Source organism: Camelus bactrianus, chromosome 11 (genome assembly GCF_048773025.1).
Source record: "Camelus bactrianus isolate YW-2024 breed Bactrian camel chromosome 11, ASM4877302v1, whole genome shotgun sequence".
In the NCBI taxonomy this organism is placed as follows: Eukaryota; Metazoa; Chordata; class Mammalia; order Artiodactyla; family Camelidae; genus Camelus; species Camelus bactrianus.
The window spans coordinates 12,397,969-12,420,669 of NC_133549.1; the positions used below are offsets into that span (position 1 = coordinate 12,397,969).

General features: G+C 48.6%; 1 long non-coding RNA gene across 3 annotated transcripts; it reads right to left on the reverse strand.

The window, feature by feature from the left end:
- Positions 1-9,402: 9,402 nt before the first annotated feature.
- LOC141579033 (uncharacterized) lies at positions 9,403-21,963 on the reverse strand. 3 transcript variants are annotated; one of them, XR_012509934.1, is made up of 4 exons: positions 21,511-21,963; positions 19,918-21,163; positions 16,403-16,592; positions 9,403-15,713 (listed from the first exon to the last, which is right to left on the reverse strand). It is a non-coding gene; the product is annotated as an uncharacterized LOC141579033 (long non-coding RNA). The 3 variants fall into 3 exon arrangements; XR_012509933.1 differs by having other exon boundaries at positions 19,918-20,067; positions 20,840-21,963; XR_012509931.1 differs by having other exon boundaries at positions 19,918-21,963.
- Positions 21,964-22,701: the final 738 nt, after the last annotated feature.

Genomic DNA, 22,701 nt, shown 5'->3' on the forward strand with positions numbered 1-22,701 from the left:
AGAACAGCTTGTACGGCGGCTCTGAGTCTCCCAGCAACAAAGAATGTACAACAAAGAACGATTAGCCCTCGCTGGCAAAACAATTTTTTTAAAACAGTGCGGCAAGGTCTCTTTATAGGGTCCTGGAGCGAGAGCAGCTGGATGGAGCGGCGCCCTCCCTGCCTGGACACCCAGCACCCAGGCACTCCCGCTAGGGGCTTCATGACCTTGGCTTACTAACAGGCCCTGTAACGCGATTACCGGGGGGGGGGCTTCCAGGGCCAGGTGTGGTTGAAGGTCAGCTGCTGGGGGACGGGGGCTCTCCTGCCATTGGAAGCAGGTTACAAAGAATAACTTTCCTGCCCGAGGGTTTGTAGATGATTAACCTGTGTCTGTCTGTTAACTGGAGAGTTAATAGTTATTCAAAGCCCTCTTTGATAATGAGGGCGGAGGGGAGAAAATGAATATGTTAACCATTAATCGAGGGAAATGCCATAAAAGTTAGGATGGAAAACACTGCAGCTTGGGAGAGGAATTCACAGGCTAGCCCGGTGGGGACCGAGGAGGGGAGAGAGCAGAGTGAGGCCATAAAGTTCACGCATACTTAGAGCAGGGTTGGCTTTTTGGGTTTTTTAAATCCTTTTCCTTGTTACGTTGCTCGGAGGAAACAGAATAGGGATAACAAAATAACAAACATGGGAACGTTATAAATAAAGCGGGTTTTACTAGCTTTCTTGCTCCAGCCTCCCACAGCTGCGACTGTCCCCTGTATGACTCCTTCTCTGGGCCTCTTTGGGGAGAAAGAGAGGAGTCCAGGCAGTTCCTGCTTAAGAAAGCCAGGGTGTCCAGGAAGCTGGCGCCGAGAGGTGTGTGTGCAGCCACACTGGCCTCTCCCCGGGGCCACCCTGGCCAGCGCCTCGGTCGCTGACCCGAGACAGCCCGCTGGGCCCCAGAGCGGCCTCACCCGGGGAGGGGCTGCCTGTTGGCTGTCCTGGGCCTTAGCCTTGGTTTCCTGCAGCCGGGTTGTGACACCAGGTCCCCTGGGTGTCCTCACAGCAGGGCCAGCCCAGGAAACAGGAAGACACCGGGTGCAAAACTCTTGCTTTACACAGACAGCTCCCAGATACCCCACCACCCCTCAGAAAATTTCTGAGTGTCAGCCCAAGCCCGTGTGTTTTTTAAAAGCTAGTTTTAATGTGCATCCAGGGTTGAATTGCCCTTGAGAGGCTGAAGGAGCTGAGGCCACCCAGGAGGCCAGGCTGGGAAGGGGGACCTTGGGTGCAGGGCTCACTGGGTAAGGTGACGTATGTCTTGGTGGTCCAGGAGCATGATGGCAAAGGGAAGGGTGTGTGACAATTGTGGACAGTCAAGAGGTCTGAGCAGCACTGCAGTGATGCTGTGGGGACCACAATGGAGGGACCCCCACCCTCCTCCCCTCTGGAGACACTTAGAAAGACATGGGTGATGCTATGGGTGCCTTCGGATCCCCCCCCACCCCGCCCTGTCCATCTGGATCCTGGAGGGACACAGACCAGGGAGACTGACTTCAGGAAGGCATGCCCAAGAGCACGTGACAGAGGACATTCGTATGATAACTCATCCACCTGTGCAGGCAGAGAGAGAGACAGCTCCTCTCCCAGCTGTGTTCTCAACCCGCTCAGTGAATGAGAGCCTCAAATCCTCCATCTGTTAAATGGAATAATAATTCTACTTGCCGCACTATGAATAGAAAGTTTTCCCCAAGTGCTTTGGGCTCACCTTTAAAGGAATTACCTAAACCTTAGCACACTCACTGCTGGGTTTTCTTGGCCACTGATCAACATAAATGGGTAATAATAAATTCCGCTATCTATCTTTGTTGAGAGATTAAAAGAGAGAGAGAATCCCACAGGACCTTGGTTCTAAAGTCCTCTGCTCTAGAAAATCTCTTCTGGGGAAAGGGTCTGAGGATTCACCCAGGGCTGACAGATGGCAAGAGATGTCTCTAGAATATTTTGGTTTTAAAAACCCCCTTCCCCGAACCATCTATACTACTGCATTCTGCACAGAGGGTGAGAACAGAGTTGAGTTATTACTTGGCTTTGGGACCCTGTACAAACATGGGGTGGATCCCAGGTGCATTTACTCACTCACTTATTCCTTTATTCCATAGCACCATACAGAGCATTCCTCACAGGCTCCCTACGAAGCATCCAGCCACCAACCCCAGGTGGTTTGCCACTGTCTGACCCCACACCAGCTCTCCCTGGCTGGGCTGCCCTCGGAGTCCGGTGGCCTGCCTGGCACCCTGACCCCCGCTCACATCTCTCACTTCCTCTGGTGCCTGGGATGAGGGGGCTGCCAGGCAAATGAAAGTTTTTTTCTGGTCTGTGTGTGTGTGTGTGTGTGTGTGTGTGTGTGTATGACACCCAAAGACCAAAAGCGAGAGAAAGAACAGAGGCTCCAGCAGTCACTCCGGTACCCTAACATGGGACCCTTCCTGGGGGTGAGGTCGACAGTGCTCCCGTCCAGGTAAAACCTCCCATCTCCCTAAGGAGTTTGTAAGTTTCTCAGGCAGAAGGACCTGAATTCCCTATCCTGCAGGGCTGTTTACACGACAGGGTTCTGTTGAATGGCAACTGAATAAATGATTGACTCAGGGGATCTGAGACACAGACCATTCACTCTGAGCTCCTGCTGACGTGGACAGATGCTGAAAGAGGCAGCCCTTGTCCTGCATAACGCGGGGCTGCTGTCTCCCACCTGGACTGAAGGTAGCAGGCGCCGAGTCAGAACAGCAGCGAAGACGCCGCCCCTGGAGCTTCAACGCCTATAAATTAACCTGAAGCGTTGGCTCATGGGACTGGGCCGCCACTTGCCACGGTTTGTAAAGCCAGATCCAGGAAGAACCAGACTGGAGGTGCCCTCTTGTTCCTGCTTAGGGGCTTAAAAGGCCCCCGGGGTCACCAGGGCATTCTCTCCCTTTCCTGCATCTTCCGTGGCCAGCCGGGAAACCAGCGCTCCCTGGGACTCACCTGAGCAGAGCCAACCTGTCTGTTCACCTTAAGGAAGAGCGTTTTACAAGCAGCTCCGTCCAACCATAGCGTGGGCTGCCTCCCACCACAGGGAGGGTAGGCCCCCTGTCTGCTAGCAAAGACCACACCACATGCCTGCGATGCCGTGAAAGGCCCCCCCACCCCTCCCCCGCCGGGTGAGCATTTGCACCTGCCAACCGGCCTCTAGGGTCTCTTCCAAACTGAAGATCCTTTGGTCCTGCGGTTTCAGGTCACGGGGCTCTGGACAGAATAGTCGTGAGACACAGACTCTGACCCCGCAAGAAAGAGCAATGGTTGAGAAACGCAACTGATGTGGTGTTGGAACCATCCTAACTAGCAGACCCAACGTGTGCCCGCTCGTCCGCTCCACGGGCGTGGAAGCTGGTCACAGGGTAGGCTGAGCCAGCTCGACCCCGCAGGTCTCCCTGACACTGTGTAGCGATGGCTTCCCTCCGGCCGGACTTCTGTTCTGCTGTCACCACCTGCCTCCCCGCCGAGCACCTTCCGCATTATCTGAAATGTGCCTTCGGTACACCATGTGTGTGAAAGGCGCTCACATAAAAGTGATTTTATGGCTCTGGCTTGGGTTTGTCAGCCAAGCAAACAGAAAGATCTCAGGAATAAAAGGGGCAATAAAATAATTACACGATGCTTTGAACTCATACTAAACGCCATCTGTATTTCAAAGTCCTCAATGGGTTTTACAAACAAGTTCAGAACTGTCTTTCCAGCCCCATAGTATCGGTGGGGAAACTGAGTCACAGCACCAGGAGGGCTGGAGAGCGCATAGGGTTAGTTCGGTGGGAGCGCACACCCCCTCCCTGACCAGATCTTTGCTCTGAGCGTAAATGTACAGACTCGGATCCGCAGGGGTGAATTCTACCCACACAGCACGGCTGAGCTCCAGCGGTGGCTCGTGGCCTCTGGAGCTGATAATGGTAATAAGGGTGTAGAGCAGTCTCCACGCTGACTGTACATCAGGCAGCACCGCCCCTGCGTCTCACTGCAGTCCGGTGAGCTTGGTATTGTCACCCTCCTGTGCACGTGGGGACAACATAGTGTAAGGAGGCGAATGCATTTGAACGGACTCCCCCCCACCTTGGAGGACGAGATGCCAGGATCTGGTCCCAGAACCTGCCTGTGAGCAATGAGGGATGCTGACTTCTGAGGAAAAGGACCCAGGCCACCAAGTTTTAGTTCATCACTCCAGTCCTCATTCCAAGGACAGATTCTGACAGGTTTCCCTTAGAGGTTAAGGAAACCGTTTAGGAGATAAACAGCTAATGAAGAAAACCAGGAGGCGAGCCAGAGCAGCATTGCTAAAGTCGTAAATATAAAGAGCTCCAAAAATTACAGGAGATTGTTAAGATGATGCAGGATATTCTCAAGCACTCATTGTTCTTGTTATCGTGCTATATAAAATTTGAAAACTGTCCCATGGAATGTATTTCAATTGTCTATGATGGGAGGAACTTCAGAGTCCAAAAGGGGACCCGGCTGGCTGAAGCACCCCCCACCCTGGCTGCCATGGCACCTAGCTGCTCCTTCCCGGGGGCACACATAGCCCCTCCCGGCTCCCAGCGGGACTCTGGCTAGCTGCCCACCCACCCACCTCCCCTTCCTCCTGGGCAGGCGGGGCTCCGCTTCCCAGCCTCCCTTGCAGCTAAGTAAAGCCAGGTAACCGGGTTCTGGCCAGCGGAACGGATTCCGGCCAATGTGACTTCTGACCAATGGGCATTTCTCAGCTGTCTTTCACTAACGTCAGTCTCCTGGATGTGAGCACCTGGGTGGCGGGTCTCGGATGCCCCGTACTGAGGATGCCTGAGGTTCCACCAGCCTGGAATCTAAAGGACTGGATGGAACAGAACCCCTTTCCCACGACCTGCCGCTTTTCAGGCACAGATGATTTGCTGTTTAGAGCCATCCTAACGAACAGGTCCACCGGGAGCAAGCAAATTCAATTCATGCAAAAGCTGGTCATGTGGATAGCTTAAAAAAAAAAACTCGGAACCGTTTCGGGGACAGTTATAATATGTTCTCAAATGTCATACAATGTTAAAATAGCTAGCATTACCTTAACTAATAGAGCAATTTAGAGATAAGAATCCATCGTCTCGGGCTGAAAGTGAGAAATTCTATAGCCATCACCCCCCAACACAGTGGAAAGAAACCCGAGGCACAGAAATACCCCATTATTTCCCTTCTTTGTTGAGTTAGTGGCCTGTGACAAAACGCAACTCCTTCAGTTCCCTTCCCGGACACTCTAGGTTGAGGATGACAAATTGGCTCTGTCCTGAAGCCACCTCCACGACCTGCACTGAGAAGGATTCTGGGGCCAAGTCAGGAAAGGGTATGGTGGTCAACAGACGTTCTCGGCCAAGTGTGGAGAGAGGCTGTGTGTGCCCGCCTGTCCCCAGACAGATTCCTTCAGAATCACTCAGGATGCCTGTTTGCAATTCAATCTCCAAGCCCCAACCCTCATCTTCCTAAAATTTACTGAGTTAAAATCTCAGGGTGTGGGCCCTGGAAAGCTCTATTTTTATCATGTTTCCATGGAATTGCGATAAAGAGCTTTGGAAGTCACCCACGAGAATGCAGGCTCCTACACAAGGCACTGTAGCACAGGAGAAAAAGTTCCAGGCAATCTTCACCCCCTGGAGCTGGGTGACCCCGGCTGAGTCACTTAACCTCTCTGTGCCTCAGTTACCTCATATTTAAATTAGGGATAATAATAGCCCCTTCATCGTAGGAATATTAGGAAGATTAAATGAGATTTTACATAATAAACACTCAACAAATATTAGCTTTTATTGTATGATCTTCTTCTAAGCATCTAGAAGATGTATTTTGCCCACTGGTGTTGACACAGGTAAAAACACTGTTTTCTGAGATTTCCAGGTGCCCTGGGCAGCACAACTTTCCCCAAACAGTGTGAAAGATGGAAGCACTCAGGGCTCCGGGCAGCATGCTCTTTGCTCCCCACTCACTGATGCCTCAATTCCACATCCAAGCTGGGTAAGGACCTTGGATAGGGAGCAGCATGTTGAGAGGAGCCTAGAGGAGAGGGGTGCGTGTGGATGCTGACTTGGTCGTGACGGGGAGGGTCTGAGTGCCCGGGACAGTAATGCCAGTGACCATGCTGGTCATGGCCATGGCAGGAAGACCTGTCACAGTGGCACATGATGGCGGCATGGTGGCATGCTGGCGGACAGTGTGACATGGGTGTCAGAGAACCACAGGCTAGGTCTTCCTCAAGCAAGAACTCCTCGCCTTAAGAGCTCGTCTGGATCGTGGCAGACTTACTATCTCTGCTTTATCGAGAGTCACACCCCAGCTCTTGGAAGCCATCTTTGAATAATACGATGATGCAGAAAGGAAAAGGAAAACTGCCCTCCTTGTGCCCCTCAAGACACAAGCAGACCGAACTCTTGGTTCTAGTTAACTTCATCAAGGAAGGAACCAGCTGAAGGATAACTGGTAACTCCCAAATCAATGCAGAGGTTTCCAGGAAGGAGCAGGAAGCAAACCACACCAGGATGTCAGCTGGTGGTCCAAGTCAGACGCGACCACAATTTGATGACAGCCGTGGCTCCTCCGGACCCCGAGCACCCTGCTGGTACCAGGGCACCCCTGCGCACAGTGGCTGGAGGCTGGGACGTCCATCCACCCCCTGGCGAAGTCTGCAAACCCCCAGGACGTCTCCTCAACCCACACTCAGAGTCCTGGGGGTGCTTCCCACTGGCCAGGCTTGGGTCCTGTGGCCGTACCCTCCTGCCAGGGGTCCAGGAGAGCAAGGAGCCAGCATTTTCTGTTTCCTGGCTGGTGATGGAGCCCAAATAGAAGTGGGTTCCAAGGCAGGGCAGCCAAAAACCAGGAAACGTTTACTGCATCCAGCTAATCCTGGCTCTTTGCCGCCATGAACACATGGAAAAGCAGAAAACCGACGTCTAACTGCTGGGCTTCTGTGTCCCTGGGCCCTTATAAGCAGGATGAGAGCGTAGAGGAGACCAGGCTGCCAGGGAGGAAAGGACATGGTGGTTGTCTGGTACGTGATCGCCTTTTCAGCGATGTGTCTAGAGCCCAGGGGACCTCAGCCAGTCCCAGGCAACGGGCTTGAGTACAAAGCTGCTGACTGGGAAGCCAGTGTGACCGCGGGACCCCGGGTGGTCGGGAGCCCAGGTGTCCCAGCCCCAACGCCCCGTGGAACCGCTCCCCAAACGAGGAGTCAGGAAGTCTGAGCTCTGGCCTGGTCCTGCCTTTAGCTCCTGGCACAGCTTTGAGCAGGCCTTTCAACTCCTGTGACTCAGTTTACTCAATTGCCAAATGAGATAATCACGTGGAGCTCAAAGGGCTTTGGAAATACTCTAATGAGTGTTTATAAAGCACTTTGTAGGAGTTTATAGTTACTTGAGCTGGGAAAGGAATTACAAATTATTCTGGAGTAAACAGTATTTACGATCCGGATTTTCACCAGTCAACAGGTTTTGCTGGATGTTGACAAGAACCATTGTAACAGGACACCCCGAGGTTCCATCAGTGCAAACTGGTTTCATGCGAAGCACCTCTCCTCCCTGAAAAGCGAATTACATGCTTCAGGGGGTCATTTGTGCATCTAATGTCCATTTCATGACTAATGAGCTAACGGAACAACTGAAGTCAGAAATAGAAGCCTGACACTCAGCTTTCTTCCTTTCTTTCTTTCTTTCTTTCTTTCTTTCTTTCTTTCTTTCTTTCTTTCAGGGCTTGGGGATGAAGAGAATAGGGATGTTTCAAAAGCCAGATAAACCTGATTTCTCTCCAGCTACATCGTCCAAGGCACACACTTCTGCTGGAACTTGCACTGCCAATGATGTTAAAGATAATCATTCACGAAGAAATACACACGTATTTCCTTTGGAAAGTTGGAATGAAAAAGGAGAGTACTTGTGTGTAGGGAGGGAAAGAATGAAACGGGGTGAGTCCCTGCACCAAGCTCTGGGCTTCCCCTCGCCCTGTTCCCCCGCCATTTGCACAACCCCATGGGTGCAGACATTCTAAGCGAGGTCAGCTGCCCGCTAGCGAAGTCACCCACGGCCAGGGCACAGCCGATCATGCTTATGCCAGCTGTACCCATCTCTGATTCTGTGTTGTCACTGCCACTGCTACACCACCATCCACCTGGTTACAAAGTACACAAGGGCTGTACAAGTATCCCAAACGCTCTTCTGTTCCGGTACCCAACAATCAGCACCCTCAGCCACCAGCCGAAGGATGCAGGCAGGATGTGGAGGATGAGTGAGAAAGGGAGTTTTGGGGGCAGAAGTTGGGGCTCTCTGGCTTTTCTTGGGTTGGCAGGAGGAGAAGGGGGTGGGGCGGCAGGAAAAGAGGGACTCTTCCAACTGTATTGCCCTTTGTTTTAAAGACCAGCCTGATTCTGCAGAATCATTTAACGTGAGCCATGAAACCTCTTCCCCCGAATCATTGCCCGGAGGAGGGGCTGGGCTTCCTACCTCCGACCCACAGTTAGAAGGAAGAAGATGGAAAAATGGAACCTGGCATCTTAGAAGACAGTGTCCCTGTCCACAAAGCCACAAAGCGTTTGCCTAGAAGAGAGAGAACACACCCACAGAACGAGTCGGGTCCAGAGCATTTCCCACACACCCCCCGCCTGGCCCTCACGACCCCCATGGTCTGACGGCCAATCTCCATTCCCATCACAGACTGTCCCTTCCAACTCACTCAGTGCACTTCCGCTGGAATCCCCACCCTGTGCTACGTGTGATGTTTATCAAAGGATGCGAAGGACTCATCCCTGGCCTCAAGGAGTTTATCGTCCAGAGGGGAAGCAGAAAAAAAAACATGATATTCATTCCAGAAAAGTGTTTTAGAGGGGACATGAGTGGAAGTGCCCTGGAAGAACATTCCATCCTGCTCAATTCAAGCAGACGCCTTGCCGTGCAAAAAAAGCCTTATGTTTGCAGCTCCAGGCGTGGGCTGTCACGTCCTCTCTGTCCTCAGTGTCTTCCAGGCCTCAGCTCCCTTTGGGTGAAGTCTTTGTCCCCTGGTGTGTCATCGATGCTGCCTCATCCAGGAAGTTTCCCTCAATGCCCCCCACTCTCTCTCCTTGGAGCTCTTATAACTCTGCTTGGTGTCTCCTTTTTGGCCCTTCTTCTTTTCTGCCCAGTTATTCACACATTTGTCTTTCTGCCCAGATAGCACTGCCCCGCCCCACCAAGGGCGGGGACCATGCCTCGCACAGGGGAGGTGTTCAGTAAATACTTGAGGGCTTCAGTCAAACCCTACTGAAAATCTTATCAAGTGAAATAATGAGGGGACGTAATTCTACCTACTGACGTTAAAAGATTCCTGTAAGAAAGTACTGACTTTAAAAATAACTGAATCACCATACTGTACACCAGAAACTAACACAACATTGTACATCAGCTCTGCTTCTATAAACAATTTTTTTCAATTTAAAAAGTTTTAAGGGGGACGGTAGAGCTCAGTGGTAGAGTGTGGCCTAAGCATGCATGAGGTCCTGGGTTCAATTCCCCGTCCCTCCGTTGAAAAACAAACAAATAAATAAATAAACCTAATTACCTCCCCCTAAAAAAATTTTTTTTAATTTTAGAAAGTTAAAAAAAATTTTTTAATTAAAAAAAAATTTTATTGAGGTATAGTTGATTTACAATGTATAGCACAGGGAACTATACTCATATCTTATAATAACTTATAATAAAAAAGAATATAAGTATAAAACTGAATCACCATGCTGTACACCAGAAACTAACACAACATTGTAAATCAACTATGCTTCAACACATTTTTTTTAATTTAAAACATTTTTTAAAATTTTTGTTGAATTATAGTTGATTTACAGTGTATAACACAGGGAACTATGTTCAGTATTTTATAATAACTTATAATGAAAAAGAATATGAAAGAATATAGATGTATAACTGAATCACCATGCTGTACACCAGAAACTAACACAACATTGTAAATCAACTATACTTTAACAAACTTTTTTTTTAATTAAAATTTTTTTTATCGAAGTATAGTTGATTTACAATGTACAGCACGGGAAATTATATTCAATATCTTATATTAATTTATAATGAAAAAGGATATGAAAGAATATATAAATGTATAACTGAATCACTATGCTGTACACCAGAATTAACACAACATGGTAAATCAACTTCAATAAATATTTTTTAAAAATTAAAAAAAAAAATTTTTTTTGGAAGCAGATAGTAAGTTAGACCATGCAGTCTGATGGCACGTCCGTAAATGTAGGTGTGTGTGGTTTCAGTCGGGTCCCAGCAGGACGCAGTGTCCATCCATGCGATTCCCATGAAGCAGCCGTAGTGAAGGGCCCACACGGGGAGCCGTGGGCACAGGTCAGTGGGCAGACAGGAGGGGGACGCCCAGACCAGCGCCAGGGAAGCCGTCACGGCCGTGTGCACGAAGAATGAGGAGGAGATGCTGTGTCCCGGGCCTGGTCAGGACTGGAACCTCGCAGGAGGGGCCGGGAGTAGAAAGTGAAGTCCACTGGGATGTGGTGGAGAAAAGAGCAGGGTCCCGGCTTCACTGCCTTCTACAGGCCTTGTTCTGGCCGGTGCGTCCCACTGGCTGGACGTGACAGGGAGCCAGGGCGGGGAGTGCGAGGGAGCCCGGGCTATGCCACGCCGGGCAGGGCTCCGGGGCACGGGGCAGGGCAGGGAGGCCGGAGGCGGTCTGGAGCTCCGCGGAGGCTGCGCAGGACACACGCAGGACAGGGAGCCAAGGGTGTTCCGGGAGCTGCGTGGCAGTGCGGTTATGAAGGCCGGTCACCTTGGTCCTCGTTCCTTTTCTTCACTTAGTTTTTTCACGATGAGCATACCCTGTCTCCATGACCAACGGGAAAAATCAGGACTTTTCATGGAGCACTCTGACCTCTAGAAATCCGTGCGGGCCCAAAAGAGAACAAAATGAAAGGCATATTTAATAAATCGCCATCTGGACTTTGAAAATCTCCTCAAAATGTTTTCAGTCTCTAAACTTGTAAAGTCGAAGTCATACTCAGCCGTTCATGCATTTATCCGCTCATCGATTATTCATTCCACAAACATGTCCCACGCTGGGCCCGGGCTGACGCAGCCCTGGACGCACGAAGCCTCAGCTCTGGCAGAGAAGAGAAGCAGGGAGCACAGAGCTGCGTGCCCAGTGGGGACGGGGTAGCCCCGCGGTAGAGCAGGTGTCCAGCACGCACGAGGCCCTGAGTTCAAGCCCCCGTCCCTCCATTAAAATAAGTGAGTAGATAAATCTAATTACTCCTCCCCCCCGAAACCCCCAAGCAAATAAAAAAAGCTAAAAACAACTATGTGCCCAGGTGAAGGTGAGGGGGCCCTGTCCCACCAGGAGCAGGTGACGCTGCCCAGACACCCAGCATCGTGGCCTCGTCCCTGGCCCAGAGAAGGGCCCGGGGAGCCCCCTCCGGCCGTCTTGCCAGGCGGTATCACTCCTTCTCCCTGGAAGGCCAGAGTCAGGTCGGTGTCTCCGTTTCTCCTGGGCTAACTGTTCAAACCCAGACTGGGGCTAGGCAATGGGACAATGGATTTAGTTTTAAAACTCGCTTTAAAAATCAACAAACTAAGGGGTGGGGTACAGCTCAGTGGTAGAACACATGCTTAGCATGCACGAGGTCCTGGGTTCAATCCCCAGGACCTCCAGTAAAAAAATTAAAGAATCAGCAGACTAAGCGGGAATTTCATAAACACCAGCCAAGCCGTGAAGCTCTGTGAGTCGGCTGTCTCCAGGTCCCATCCTTGGTTCTGTCTTTTTGCTCTGTAACCCACCCAGGATGCAGGCCTCTGTTCTGCTGGGCCTGATGTTTAAAGGGTTCATCCCCGCACTGGCCTTGGCCGTCCTCTTTGTTAGCAGCTCCTATGTTCTCAAATGTGAGGACCCTTTTTGAACCCCCAAAGTTTGGCACACTCTCATGGGATAGTGGTTGCATGTCTAAAATTTCTTGATTAAGAAAATAAATAATGACAAAAGTCTGTAACGAATGTAGGTATGCTTTCAAATAAATAAATGTGCATTTTATTAATTATAACCATCTACATATATTTGAAAAATGAAAGCTCATATGGGTGGGAGCTGTTAGTTATTTAGTCACTCTAAACACTGACCCTCTTCTGCAAAGCCCTTTCCAATCTTCAAAGGGAAGAGCCCTCAAGCCCTGAGACCTCAGACACATCCCTCCTCTGTTCTTCAGCCCCTTGATGCACCACACGGCAGAGAAAAGGACCAGCTGAGACAGTGAGGTTCATCTGGGGGTGGAGACCCTTGGTCTGCAGGAGACATCCTTCTATCAAAATCTGATGTCATGAGAGCAGCACCAACAAGTCGCTTCATTGGTTAAGAAACTCAATTCCAATGGCAAATGGAAGGATGGATGCGTGCAGAAGAGAGAGGGATGTTCGGTGATTCATTTCAAATACATGGAAGCCCATTGGGAGCTTGAATAAATCTTTTAAAAATAATTGATAGGAACCAAGCCTCTCGTTCAGTGTTTATAAGTCAGAGATTAAACTCCATGGCCACCTGTATCCAGAGGGAACTCTAATTTGAAAAGATACGTGCACCCCAAAGTTCACAGCAGCACTATTGACAATAGCCAAGACGTGGAAACAACCTACATGTCCATCCACAGATGACTGGATAAAGAAGCTGTGGTATATTCTACTGAGCCATAAAAAAGAATAAGATAATGCCATTTGCAGCAACATGGATGAAACTGGAGATTGTCACTCTAAGTGAAGTAAGTCAGACAGAGAAAGACAAATGCCATAGGATATCACTTACGTGTGGAATCTAAAAAAAAAGACACAAATGAACTTATTTACAAAACAGAAACAGACTCATGGTTACCAGGGGGGTGGAGAAGGGGAAGGGTAAAATGGGAGCTGGAGATTTGCAGATGCTAACTACTATATATAAAATAGACAAACAGCAAGTTTCTTCTGTACAGCACAGGGAACTATGTCCGGTATCTTGTAGTAACCTATGATGAAAAAGAATGTAAAAAGGAATATATGTATGTATACGGATGACTGAGGCATGATGCTGCACACCAGAGATTGACACAACATTGCAAACTGACTCTATTTCAATTAAAAAATAAAAGTAGAAATAAAAATTTTACTCATGCCCATGATCACTTCACCCCTTTCCTCCTATAGTTTCCCAGGTCAACTATAATTCTCAAGGCAGTAAACGCTCAAAATTGTGAGCTAGGAAAAGAATCAACTCCTTGGAAGAAATAGGAAATCCTCTATCTAGACCAAACCACACATATTAGCGAATTAAACGTCATCATTTAGAGATGATGAAAACTCAAGTGACTTCCTAGAGCCTTGTTGTAGGACTTTAGAGCTGTTGGTGGCTCAAGTGAATTCAGGTGAGACAAACAGGGTTTTCGGATGGCCATCTGTCCGAAGGCCACTTGCTACTTAACTGTTGGGCACCCCAGTCATTTAATTCAGGATGAGAGAAATGACTTTTCTTCCTGGGATGGGCGCTGCACTTCCATAGGTCACGGGCTACAGAAAAGTCAAGACCATCATCAGAAGTGGGCTTGGAAGACGCAGGGAGGGCGGCTGGTCCTTCAACACACATCATCTACACCATCCCCAAGGAGCGGCCAGGCTGAACTGTCCCTCGGACCAGAACGACCTCAGATGCCTTTTCCCATTAGTCTTTTCCTCTCAGAGCCAGCAGGATTCATGACCAATATGGTTTGTCCCATCTGTCAGTTCGGAGATGCGGTAAGAGACAAGTGAGTTGTAAGACAGCTGAGAGTCAGCCCTTTCTGAAGGACATCCCAGAACGTATTTGGGCAACATAAGTTCTCAACTCCAAAAGTTAAAATTACCCGAGTTTGACATTGTTGTTGAATGCCACACATGGAAATAATAAAATTAACTCTTGGTTGAAAAGAACTGAAAAATACAAACTTCCAATTAAAAAATAAATAAGTCTTGGGGATGTAATGTACTGCATGGCAACTATAACTCATAAAACTGCATTGAATATTTGGAAGTTGCTAAGACAGTAAATCTTAAAAGTTCCCACCACAAGAAAAAATATTCTGTAACTATATGTGGTGATGGATGTTAACTAGACGTATTATGGTGGTGATTGCACAGTATATACAAATACAAAATCATTGTGTTGTATGCCTGAAATGAATATAATGTTGTATGTCAATTATACATTAACTTAAAAAAACAAAAAGGTAACTCTCTGTAATCTCACTGATGAATAGAAGCCCAAATAATCCGAAGGGCAGATAATAATAGTAAAATTTGTCTGACCTGAAAATGAAGTTATTGTATTTTATACAGAAGCTTCAGTTTTCAAATACACTTTGATCTAGGTAAACACATATATTAAATTGTGTCCTGGTACAAAGCCTTTGATGTGGAGGGGATGTGACCATCCCCTCCGTGTGCATCCTGGATGACAAGGATGCTCCAGAGGGAAAAGCTGGCTTCCTGGGTAATGCACCAGGTTGGAGAGAACACGGATAAATCCCAGCTGTCTGACTGGCAAGATTTAGAGTCGCTCACTTGAGTGAGTAACTCACCAGAAAGCGGGCTGATGCTTGCTTGGAGGATGAACGGGGCGGAAGTTTCGTCTTGTCCTCCATCACTCCCCACTGGCTGAGACTCTGCTGGGAGTCAGTCAATTGCTCCCTCAAGACTTCAGTACACGATCTAGACACAGTCACTTCCCCCTGCTTACTTTGCTCCCTGAAGATACGGATGGCTGCCTGGACCGGACCCTAGCTTGCTGCTGGTTCTCTGCAGTACAAGGACGGCAGCCAATCCTTCTAAGGTTGTCTGCAACATCTGTGCTTCCCTGAGGTCCGGACGGACAACATCTCCTGCTGTTGCGTGTGCAGACTCACCTTCCCATTGTTTTATATTGTCACACTGAGAAAACTGGACCCAGATTCCACATGAGGCCAAAGGGGAAAAATAGAGCCTCTTAAGGGAAAGTCTGTAGAACATAAAATTAAAATGCCTGTGGAGTCCCGGACATATGGCAATACTTCAAGGTGTGGCCAAGAGAGGGGAAGGGGTGGGCAGACCCCTGGAATAATGGAGCTTGTGAGTACGTTAATACATAGGGGAAATGTTTCTAAATATCATCCAGTAACGCAGCCCTCGCCTCCAACCACCGAGATAATAAATATCAGTGCCTGCATGTAACTGACTGCAGAGCCAAGATCCCGGAATTCTCAGCGTAACTGCCAAGGACGCCGAGTGTGCATCCAAGCGCTTCAGTAAATCCATCTAGAATAGTCTGTCCTCTGATGTCCCAGCCAAAGAGAAAACCTGTTCCCAGACCCCGCAGAGGTTTTAGAAACTGCGTAACAATTCACCAAGGAGACATCGAGTGTATTTGCCTGCACGTGAAATAATTGTGACAGAAAGGAACCAATTACGGGCCCATCTGCAGTTCATTAATATGATCTGTTGAAAAGGAGGCCAAATTCACCAAGTCAGCCCGAAAGTCTAAAAATAGGACGAATGTGAGCTTGGCCCAGGGCATGTGAAGCAGTAAAAGATCCTTCCATCTGCTGGAGCAAGGGTCCCTGGATGCGTCCTCACACTTCACTCCTTATCCTCGGTGGTGGCTGAAAAAATGGAAGCATTTCTTTCCTTTCTGGAAAAAGAGAAGAACATTCCATGAGGATCACTGTGGCCAAAAATGCCATTGTGTCCTGGTGCAGAATAAACAGATGTGGTTGCCTGATATCACAAATCCTACATGTCCCAGAGGTCTCTCAAGGGGCCTCCTCTCAAATGCTTCAAAGGGCCACATCTCGCTTGAAGAGATGCAGAAGGTACCAGGGCAGGAATTGCCAAAGTGCGGTGTAGACCGTGATGTTAGGCAGTACCTAGACGAATAATTTTTTCAGAGTTGGATTTCTTGTGATGTTAGGGGGAAAAAGTGTAGCTTACACAACCAACCTGTAACTCCAAGACGTTCCTTAGGGTTAAGACAGAGCTAAAATAGATTGTAAATTTCTAAGGGCAATTATTCAAATCTATAGAGACTAAATAAATTGGTAAAGGTGGTGTGCAAAGATGCAGAAAAGGAAAGCAGAAGGTGGCACACGGATGGCTAGAAACTGGAAAATACTATTCTAGGGCTGGAGCCAGGTGGTTCCCCCGGCTTGGGCCAGTTGTATGGTGCACACACACACAAAATATATGTAAATGTGTGTGTGTGTGTGTGTGTGTGTGTGTATAACTGACTCATTTGCCTGTACACCTGAAACTAACATTGTAAATCAACTACACATCAATACATTTTTTTAAAGCATTTTCATTATTTGAATGCAGACTCACCAAGATCTCTGAAGTCTCAGTGGCCTTCCTCCCCATCTGGGACCGCAGCAAAGTTGAAAGAACCACTTGGTTTTCTCACGACATTGAGAAGCCTTAATCCAAAGGGACTGAGCAACAGACGGAAACTCCTTTTCTGATCTACCATCTCTAGGCCCAAATCCCTGACGTTGAACCGAGTGTCCTCAGTGGCCTGGAGGACATAACAAAGACAACTTGGCTCTGTTGAACCAGCCTGAAGCTACAGGTACAGGGAAGGGGTCCCTGTGGGTTTTCAACACAGAACAAACAAGAGCCCTGGAACCAGCCTGTCCACTTCCCAGGATGGTGAGGGCTGCCCAGTAGGAGGCAGGAGGATGTAGCCAGATGGAATTGTGATTTCGGCGAGAAGGAAAGAGGGGACTGCAATTTGATGGGGAGGGGACTGGGGAGTTTAGACAGCTCACACGGCGAAAAGAAGAGTCTGGCGCCTTTTCACTTACCACTAAAGCTCTCGTCTCTGGTTAAATAAACTGTGGCCACGATGGGAGACCACGTGGCTGTGAAAAGGAAAGCGTCAGAGCACAGCTCAGCCTGATTTTGCTTTTGTGGAAAAAGAAAGGATTTGTACACGCTGGGAAATAAACAGAGTATTCTTGAACAGATTTACCAAAACTGGTAACGACGGTTGCTGATCTAAGCTGGGCTGGTAGGGGAGGGGGCACCCAGCCTGGAGAGGAAGTTTTTAAGCTCCGCTGTATAGGTGTCGGTGGGTTGGCAAGTTTTGCAATGACCTATGTTGCTTTGATAACAAAAGCCTTTTGAATGATAGCAGACAATGGGGAAATATTTTAAAGCCTAGGTCAGGGCCCCGGGAATATTAGGCCGTGAACATATATCAGAGTGAGATGTTCATTTGCATCGACCGAATAATCACAACACACATTACGTGATGATCATCACGACATACACTTGCGTTTACACAATAATTATAATACAGAATGCTGATTGCTTCACATCGTCATGGAACCTTGGGCAGAAGCCCAGGCATGGACAAAGCCCTCCCAGTAGCCAGGGGGGACGAGACTGGATAACCCCCAATCCCACCCATGAGAGAGCCCCTCTCTCGCGGGCTGTCAGCACGGCCAAGGGTTATGTCTGGTGCTAGACTAGTTGCACCACATACACTAGCTCTGATCCTCACAGAACTCTCGGAGGTGGCTTCTACATGCCTGTTTTACAGATGAGGAAATTGAGGCTTGAGAAGTTGACCCCTTATTGTGATGGATTGACTAATGGTCCAGCAGCACTCCGCTCCCCTCCCACACGAGAGAATCCTCACTGGGGTCTCACTTCGCAGTCCTCCAACTCAAGGAAATGTGAACAGAAGCGACTTGTGTGGTTCACGTGGTAAGAGGTGTCCTCTCCCTCACCTCCTCCCTCCACGCAGAGGTCCCCAAGCCCCCAGGGGATGGCTGAGCAATGAGCCGGAAGGAGCCTGGCTCCCCGAGTCAGCACCTGAGGGGAGTCGCCCACTGCCCTGAACAAGATGTAAATATCAGTGCTCAGACTCTGAAATTCGAGGGTTTATTTGTTACCTCTCCAAGTGTTACCCCACATCATGCAACAACTAAAAGGTAGCATCAGAATGTCATTAGATTACAAAGCATGAAGTGCAGGGCTGGGAGGCCAGGGCCATTAGTCTTCCAGCCCATGCCCTTCCTTCCATGCTGAAATGCCCCCTAAACCACACCATAGATCTGCCAGGGCCAGGGCCAGCAAGCAGCCCAGAGGGGGGCCCTGGATGGAAGCCGAGCAGAAAAACAAGAGTTGTCAGTGCAGACAGCACTCCCAGCCCTGCAGCACCTCCTCAGATGAGCTGAGGGTGGAGGTGGCCTCCCAGACAGGCTGTCACGGCCACCAGCTGATCAGCAATGTCACCGAGAATCTCTATACCAGGGAAGGCTCTGATCTCAGCTTCACCTCAGTTCTCTTCCAGCACCCTAGCATGTGCTCTGCACAACCAAACATGAACCACACCCTGCTTCCAACCTGCCTACCTCTGGGGGAGCCTGCTGGGTGGCAGGCAGCCTCCCTCACTGACTCGTACCCCAGTTCTTGTCAAGTCACACTGCGGATGGGGAGGATGAGCCCCCCAAGAATCCAAAGAGGTGGCTGTCTAGCCCAAAGAGGGGCTGGAGGTGGGGCTTAGGATGGGAGCTGCAAAATACTCTGTATCCTAGAAGATGTTCTATCCCCTACAAAGTTCCCAGTGTTTTGTAGATTTGACCGTGTCGTGGTGATTGGTAGAACTGGTTCTGACCAATGTGGTTTATATACAGAGTGGAATACTACTCGGTCATGAAAAAGAATGAACTATCACCACTTGCAACAACATGGCTGGACCTAGAGATGATCATACTAAGTGAAGTAAGTCAGACCGAGACAAATATACATGATACTACTTATATGTGGAATCTAAAAAAATGATACAAATGACCTTATTTACAAAACAAAAATAGACTCACAGACATAGAAAACAAACATGGTTACCAAAGGGGAAAGGGTGGAGGGAGAGATAAATTAGAAGTTTGGGAATTAACAGATACACACTACTATATACAGAATAGATAAACAACAAGATCGTACTGTATAGCACAGGGAACTACATTCAATATCTTGTAATAACCTATATTGAAAAAGAATACATACATATATATATATAAAACCAAATAACTGCTGTATACCAGAAACTAAGACAACATTGTAAATCAACTAAACTTCAATTAAGAAAAAAAAAGGATTCAATCTGACCAAAAATTTAAAAATTAGCCACTCCAATACATTGTGGTCCATCTTCTGTGAGCACAAGACACATGGAAATACTGATCTGTGTTCACTCATTTGCCAGGTGTGGGCCCGTGAGAGCAGGGACAGGGTCTGGGTTTGTATACCACGGCACCACTGGACCCCAGAAGGCTCCCTGGAACGTGGTGGGTACCCCACAAAGAGCTGTCCTCTAGCGAGGGGTCCTCTTAATGAGCTGCAGATAATCAGAAGCCCTTCATCTTTGGGGAATGTTGGATGTTGCTTCAATCATGAGTGTAGCCTTGGACTGATTTGTACAGAGATAGCCCTCCCAATGAAAAGGATGTATACTGGTAACCCTTCATGCAAGGGGAAGGAAGCAAGGCAAGAGGACTTGTTCCAATGGTCCCCTCCTCCACCAGTGACACTGGGGATACACGGAAAGGAAGCCTTCATCCCTGAGCTGATCATTAACCCCGGCTCTGCTGGACCACATGGCTTCCCGACACCGTGTCTGGGAGAAGAGCCTGCCAGAAACAGACTTGGCATCTGTGTGAGGCCCCAGAGCCTGAGTGACAGCCACATCACCTCCCACTGCATGACTCCTGTGACAACCACAGGGCTGGCCGGTGGTCAGAAAACAGAAGTGAGGCCCAAAGCCCAGCGACAAATGAGGAACTGCCCATCAAAACCGGTCATGGTCCACAGGGGAGCGAAAGCTCTGGGCTTACATGGTAGGCCTGGAGAGAGGCGCTTTTCTAATATTTTCCAAAACCTAAGCCTTTTTTTCTTCTTCTTCTTCTTCTTCTTCTCCTTCTCCTTCTCCTTCTCCTTCTCCTTCTCCTTCTTCTTCTTTTTTTCTCAAAAGCCTACACGAGGAACTGTTACACAGAGGCCATGTTACGGCAATTGCTTCATGAAAGTTGCATCAGTTTTCAGAGACAATAGTAGCATTTAATTACACCAGAGACCCAGGAGATACAAACATTCTGAAAACGCAAACCAGTAAGTTCCCTTTTCAATTCTAGGTATTTCATTGATGCAACCATAAGAAGCTATGAAATTTCTTAAGAAAAAAAGGTCATCAGTAATATTATCTTAGGGTAAAACAACTAATTACAGTTTTTTTAAAGAAAAAGAATTTTTAAAAAATATTTACTTACTACTGTATTATTTAATTATTTTATTTTGTCAGGTAGGGGGAGGTAATTAGGTTTATCGCCTTTTAGGGGAGGGACTGGGGACTGAACCCAGGACCTTGCGCATGCTAAGCACGCACTCTACCACTGAGCCATACCCTCTCCTTGAGAGTGTTTTTTTCTATTCTGGCTTTTTAAAGAAACAGAATAGTTGGAAATATTTCTTGACTAAGTAGCATGTGTGCATTTATCAGTGGTATCATTTTCTGGCTTCTAACAACACTATTTTCTGTATGTTGACGTAGTAAATAATCTGACAACAGGAAGCTTCCTCCCATGTGGAGGAGACATTTGCTCCAGGCCCTCTTCTGGGCTGAGGGCAGAGCAGTGACCAGAGCAGCCCTCTAGGGGCTTGTATTTTGGTGGAATGAGAAGTGGACTCCAAGAAAACGGCTCTTCTGTTTGTGGCAGTTAGACTCCCGGAGCTGACTCAGGCTCAGCCAACCGCACTCACCGTAAAGTCCACACGTCACTGCACGTCCAGGTGCCCCAGAAACACAGCGGGAAACCTGGCCCGGGCCTCCTCCTGACGCCGGGTCTCTCCCTGACCCCGGCGAGGGCCCAGCACACGGCAGAGCTCAGCTACAACAAGGGCTCAAAGGCAGTCGGCGCGATGGTGCCCCTTCGGCGGGTGTCTGATCGGCCCTGGAAGAAAGACGTTCGGCGGCCCAGCGCAGAGTGCGCGTCCGGGAGGGGGTCCGCGGGGCCAGGGGGTCTGGCGGGCAGCTGGGCTGAGGACTTCCTGCTCACACGCATGATGCGCTGGGGAAGGTGACTCCTAAGGGCAGGGGCTATTTGTAGTTTCTCTTTTAGGCTCACGGCACCTAGCACAAAACCCTCTACGATGTGATGCTGGGTAAGTGATCCCTGAACAGAAGAAATAAACGGACCAGTGGGCCAAGAATTCCCTCACTGGCAAAGGCCGGGCCACTGCACCACATTCTTTTTAAAAACATGTTAACAGAATTGTAACAACAACGAAAAACAATGAACATTATGTGGCTTTGCATTCAGAGTAAATAAGGTTTACGATCCAAAAAAAAAAAAAAAAAAACACCCACAAACACCCTCACACGAGTGAAGAACAGGTACTAGTCACCCTGAAAGTCCCCTTCCCAAACTCACCACACAGCCCTCTCCTCACTCTGAGAAGGCAGGGTGATGGATGGACGAATAAGGGAATGGCTTTCCACTGGCCCACAGGGCTGTGTGCTCCCCGTCTGGATATCAGAACAGTCCCTCCCGGGAGCCTGGCAGGTCCCTGGAGAGGTGCGGGAACCCCCGAGAATCCTTGCAGCAAAGATACCCCTTTCCTGGGCTGCCCCTCCTCCAGGGTGAGACAGGAAGTAACCACCAGCTCCCCTCCTGCTGGCTCAGCCGTGAAACCTTTTACAGTAATCTGACTTCATTTCTCTGGTGCCTCTTTGGGTGAAGACTTTCTCATTTTCTGGTAAAACAGATCTTTAAGGGGCAGGAAATTCAACAGCCAAAGGAAGGAACAGCAGAGATGAATCTTCACATTATTCGAGGCTAGGAACATGCACGCCTCATGAAACTGACATACTTTCCTCCCTCTGTTTTCCCTCCAGAGCCCAGCAACCCTCCCCTAGTCCTCGGATTCCTAAGATTTTTTTAAAACAGCTCAAATTTTGGTACTAAATAAATCCAGCCATTTGTGCGCCCCAGTCATTTTTAGCAAAGAGTACATTAGCTGTTTTCTTTGCAGAACAAAACCACAGTCTCATGGAAATCAGGAGTACTTTCTGATGAGCACAACAGAGGTGCCATGAGCTTGGTCAGGGTGCCCAGCCTGCTTCCTGAGAGGTTTCTGACATCTAGAGCGATGTCAAAATACGTAATCAGCGAGAAAGCGTTTTCTGAGCACAGAACTTCAGAATGACAGGGACTATCATTTGTGGCAATATCATGAAGGGAATCTGAAAAACCTCCGGCCACAAAATACCTAGATATGCCTACAAAAATAACAAACATGGTTTTAAGAGCAAAGCTGAGATCAGTAAAGGAAATCCCTGAGACTGGAGCTGGCTGAACACCAGGCCAGGTGCTGACACTGGCTGTCTGGGCAGTGGGGGCTCTGGCAGGGAAAAAAGTCACCTTGAGTTTCATAACCACAGGCCTGAGTTTAAATTTCCTCACCTGTATGGTCTAGGAGCCCCAAGCCAATTAAGTAACACAAAAGAGTCCTAATTTCCAGGGGAGGGTATAGCTCAGTGGTAAAGCATGTGCTCAGTATGTCCTAGGTCCTGGGTTCAATCAGAAAATAAATAAAAGTAAATCTAATTACCTCCCCCTACC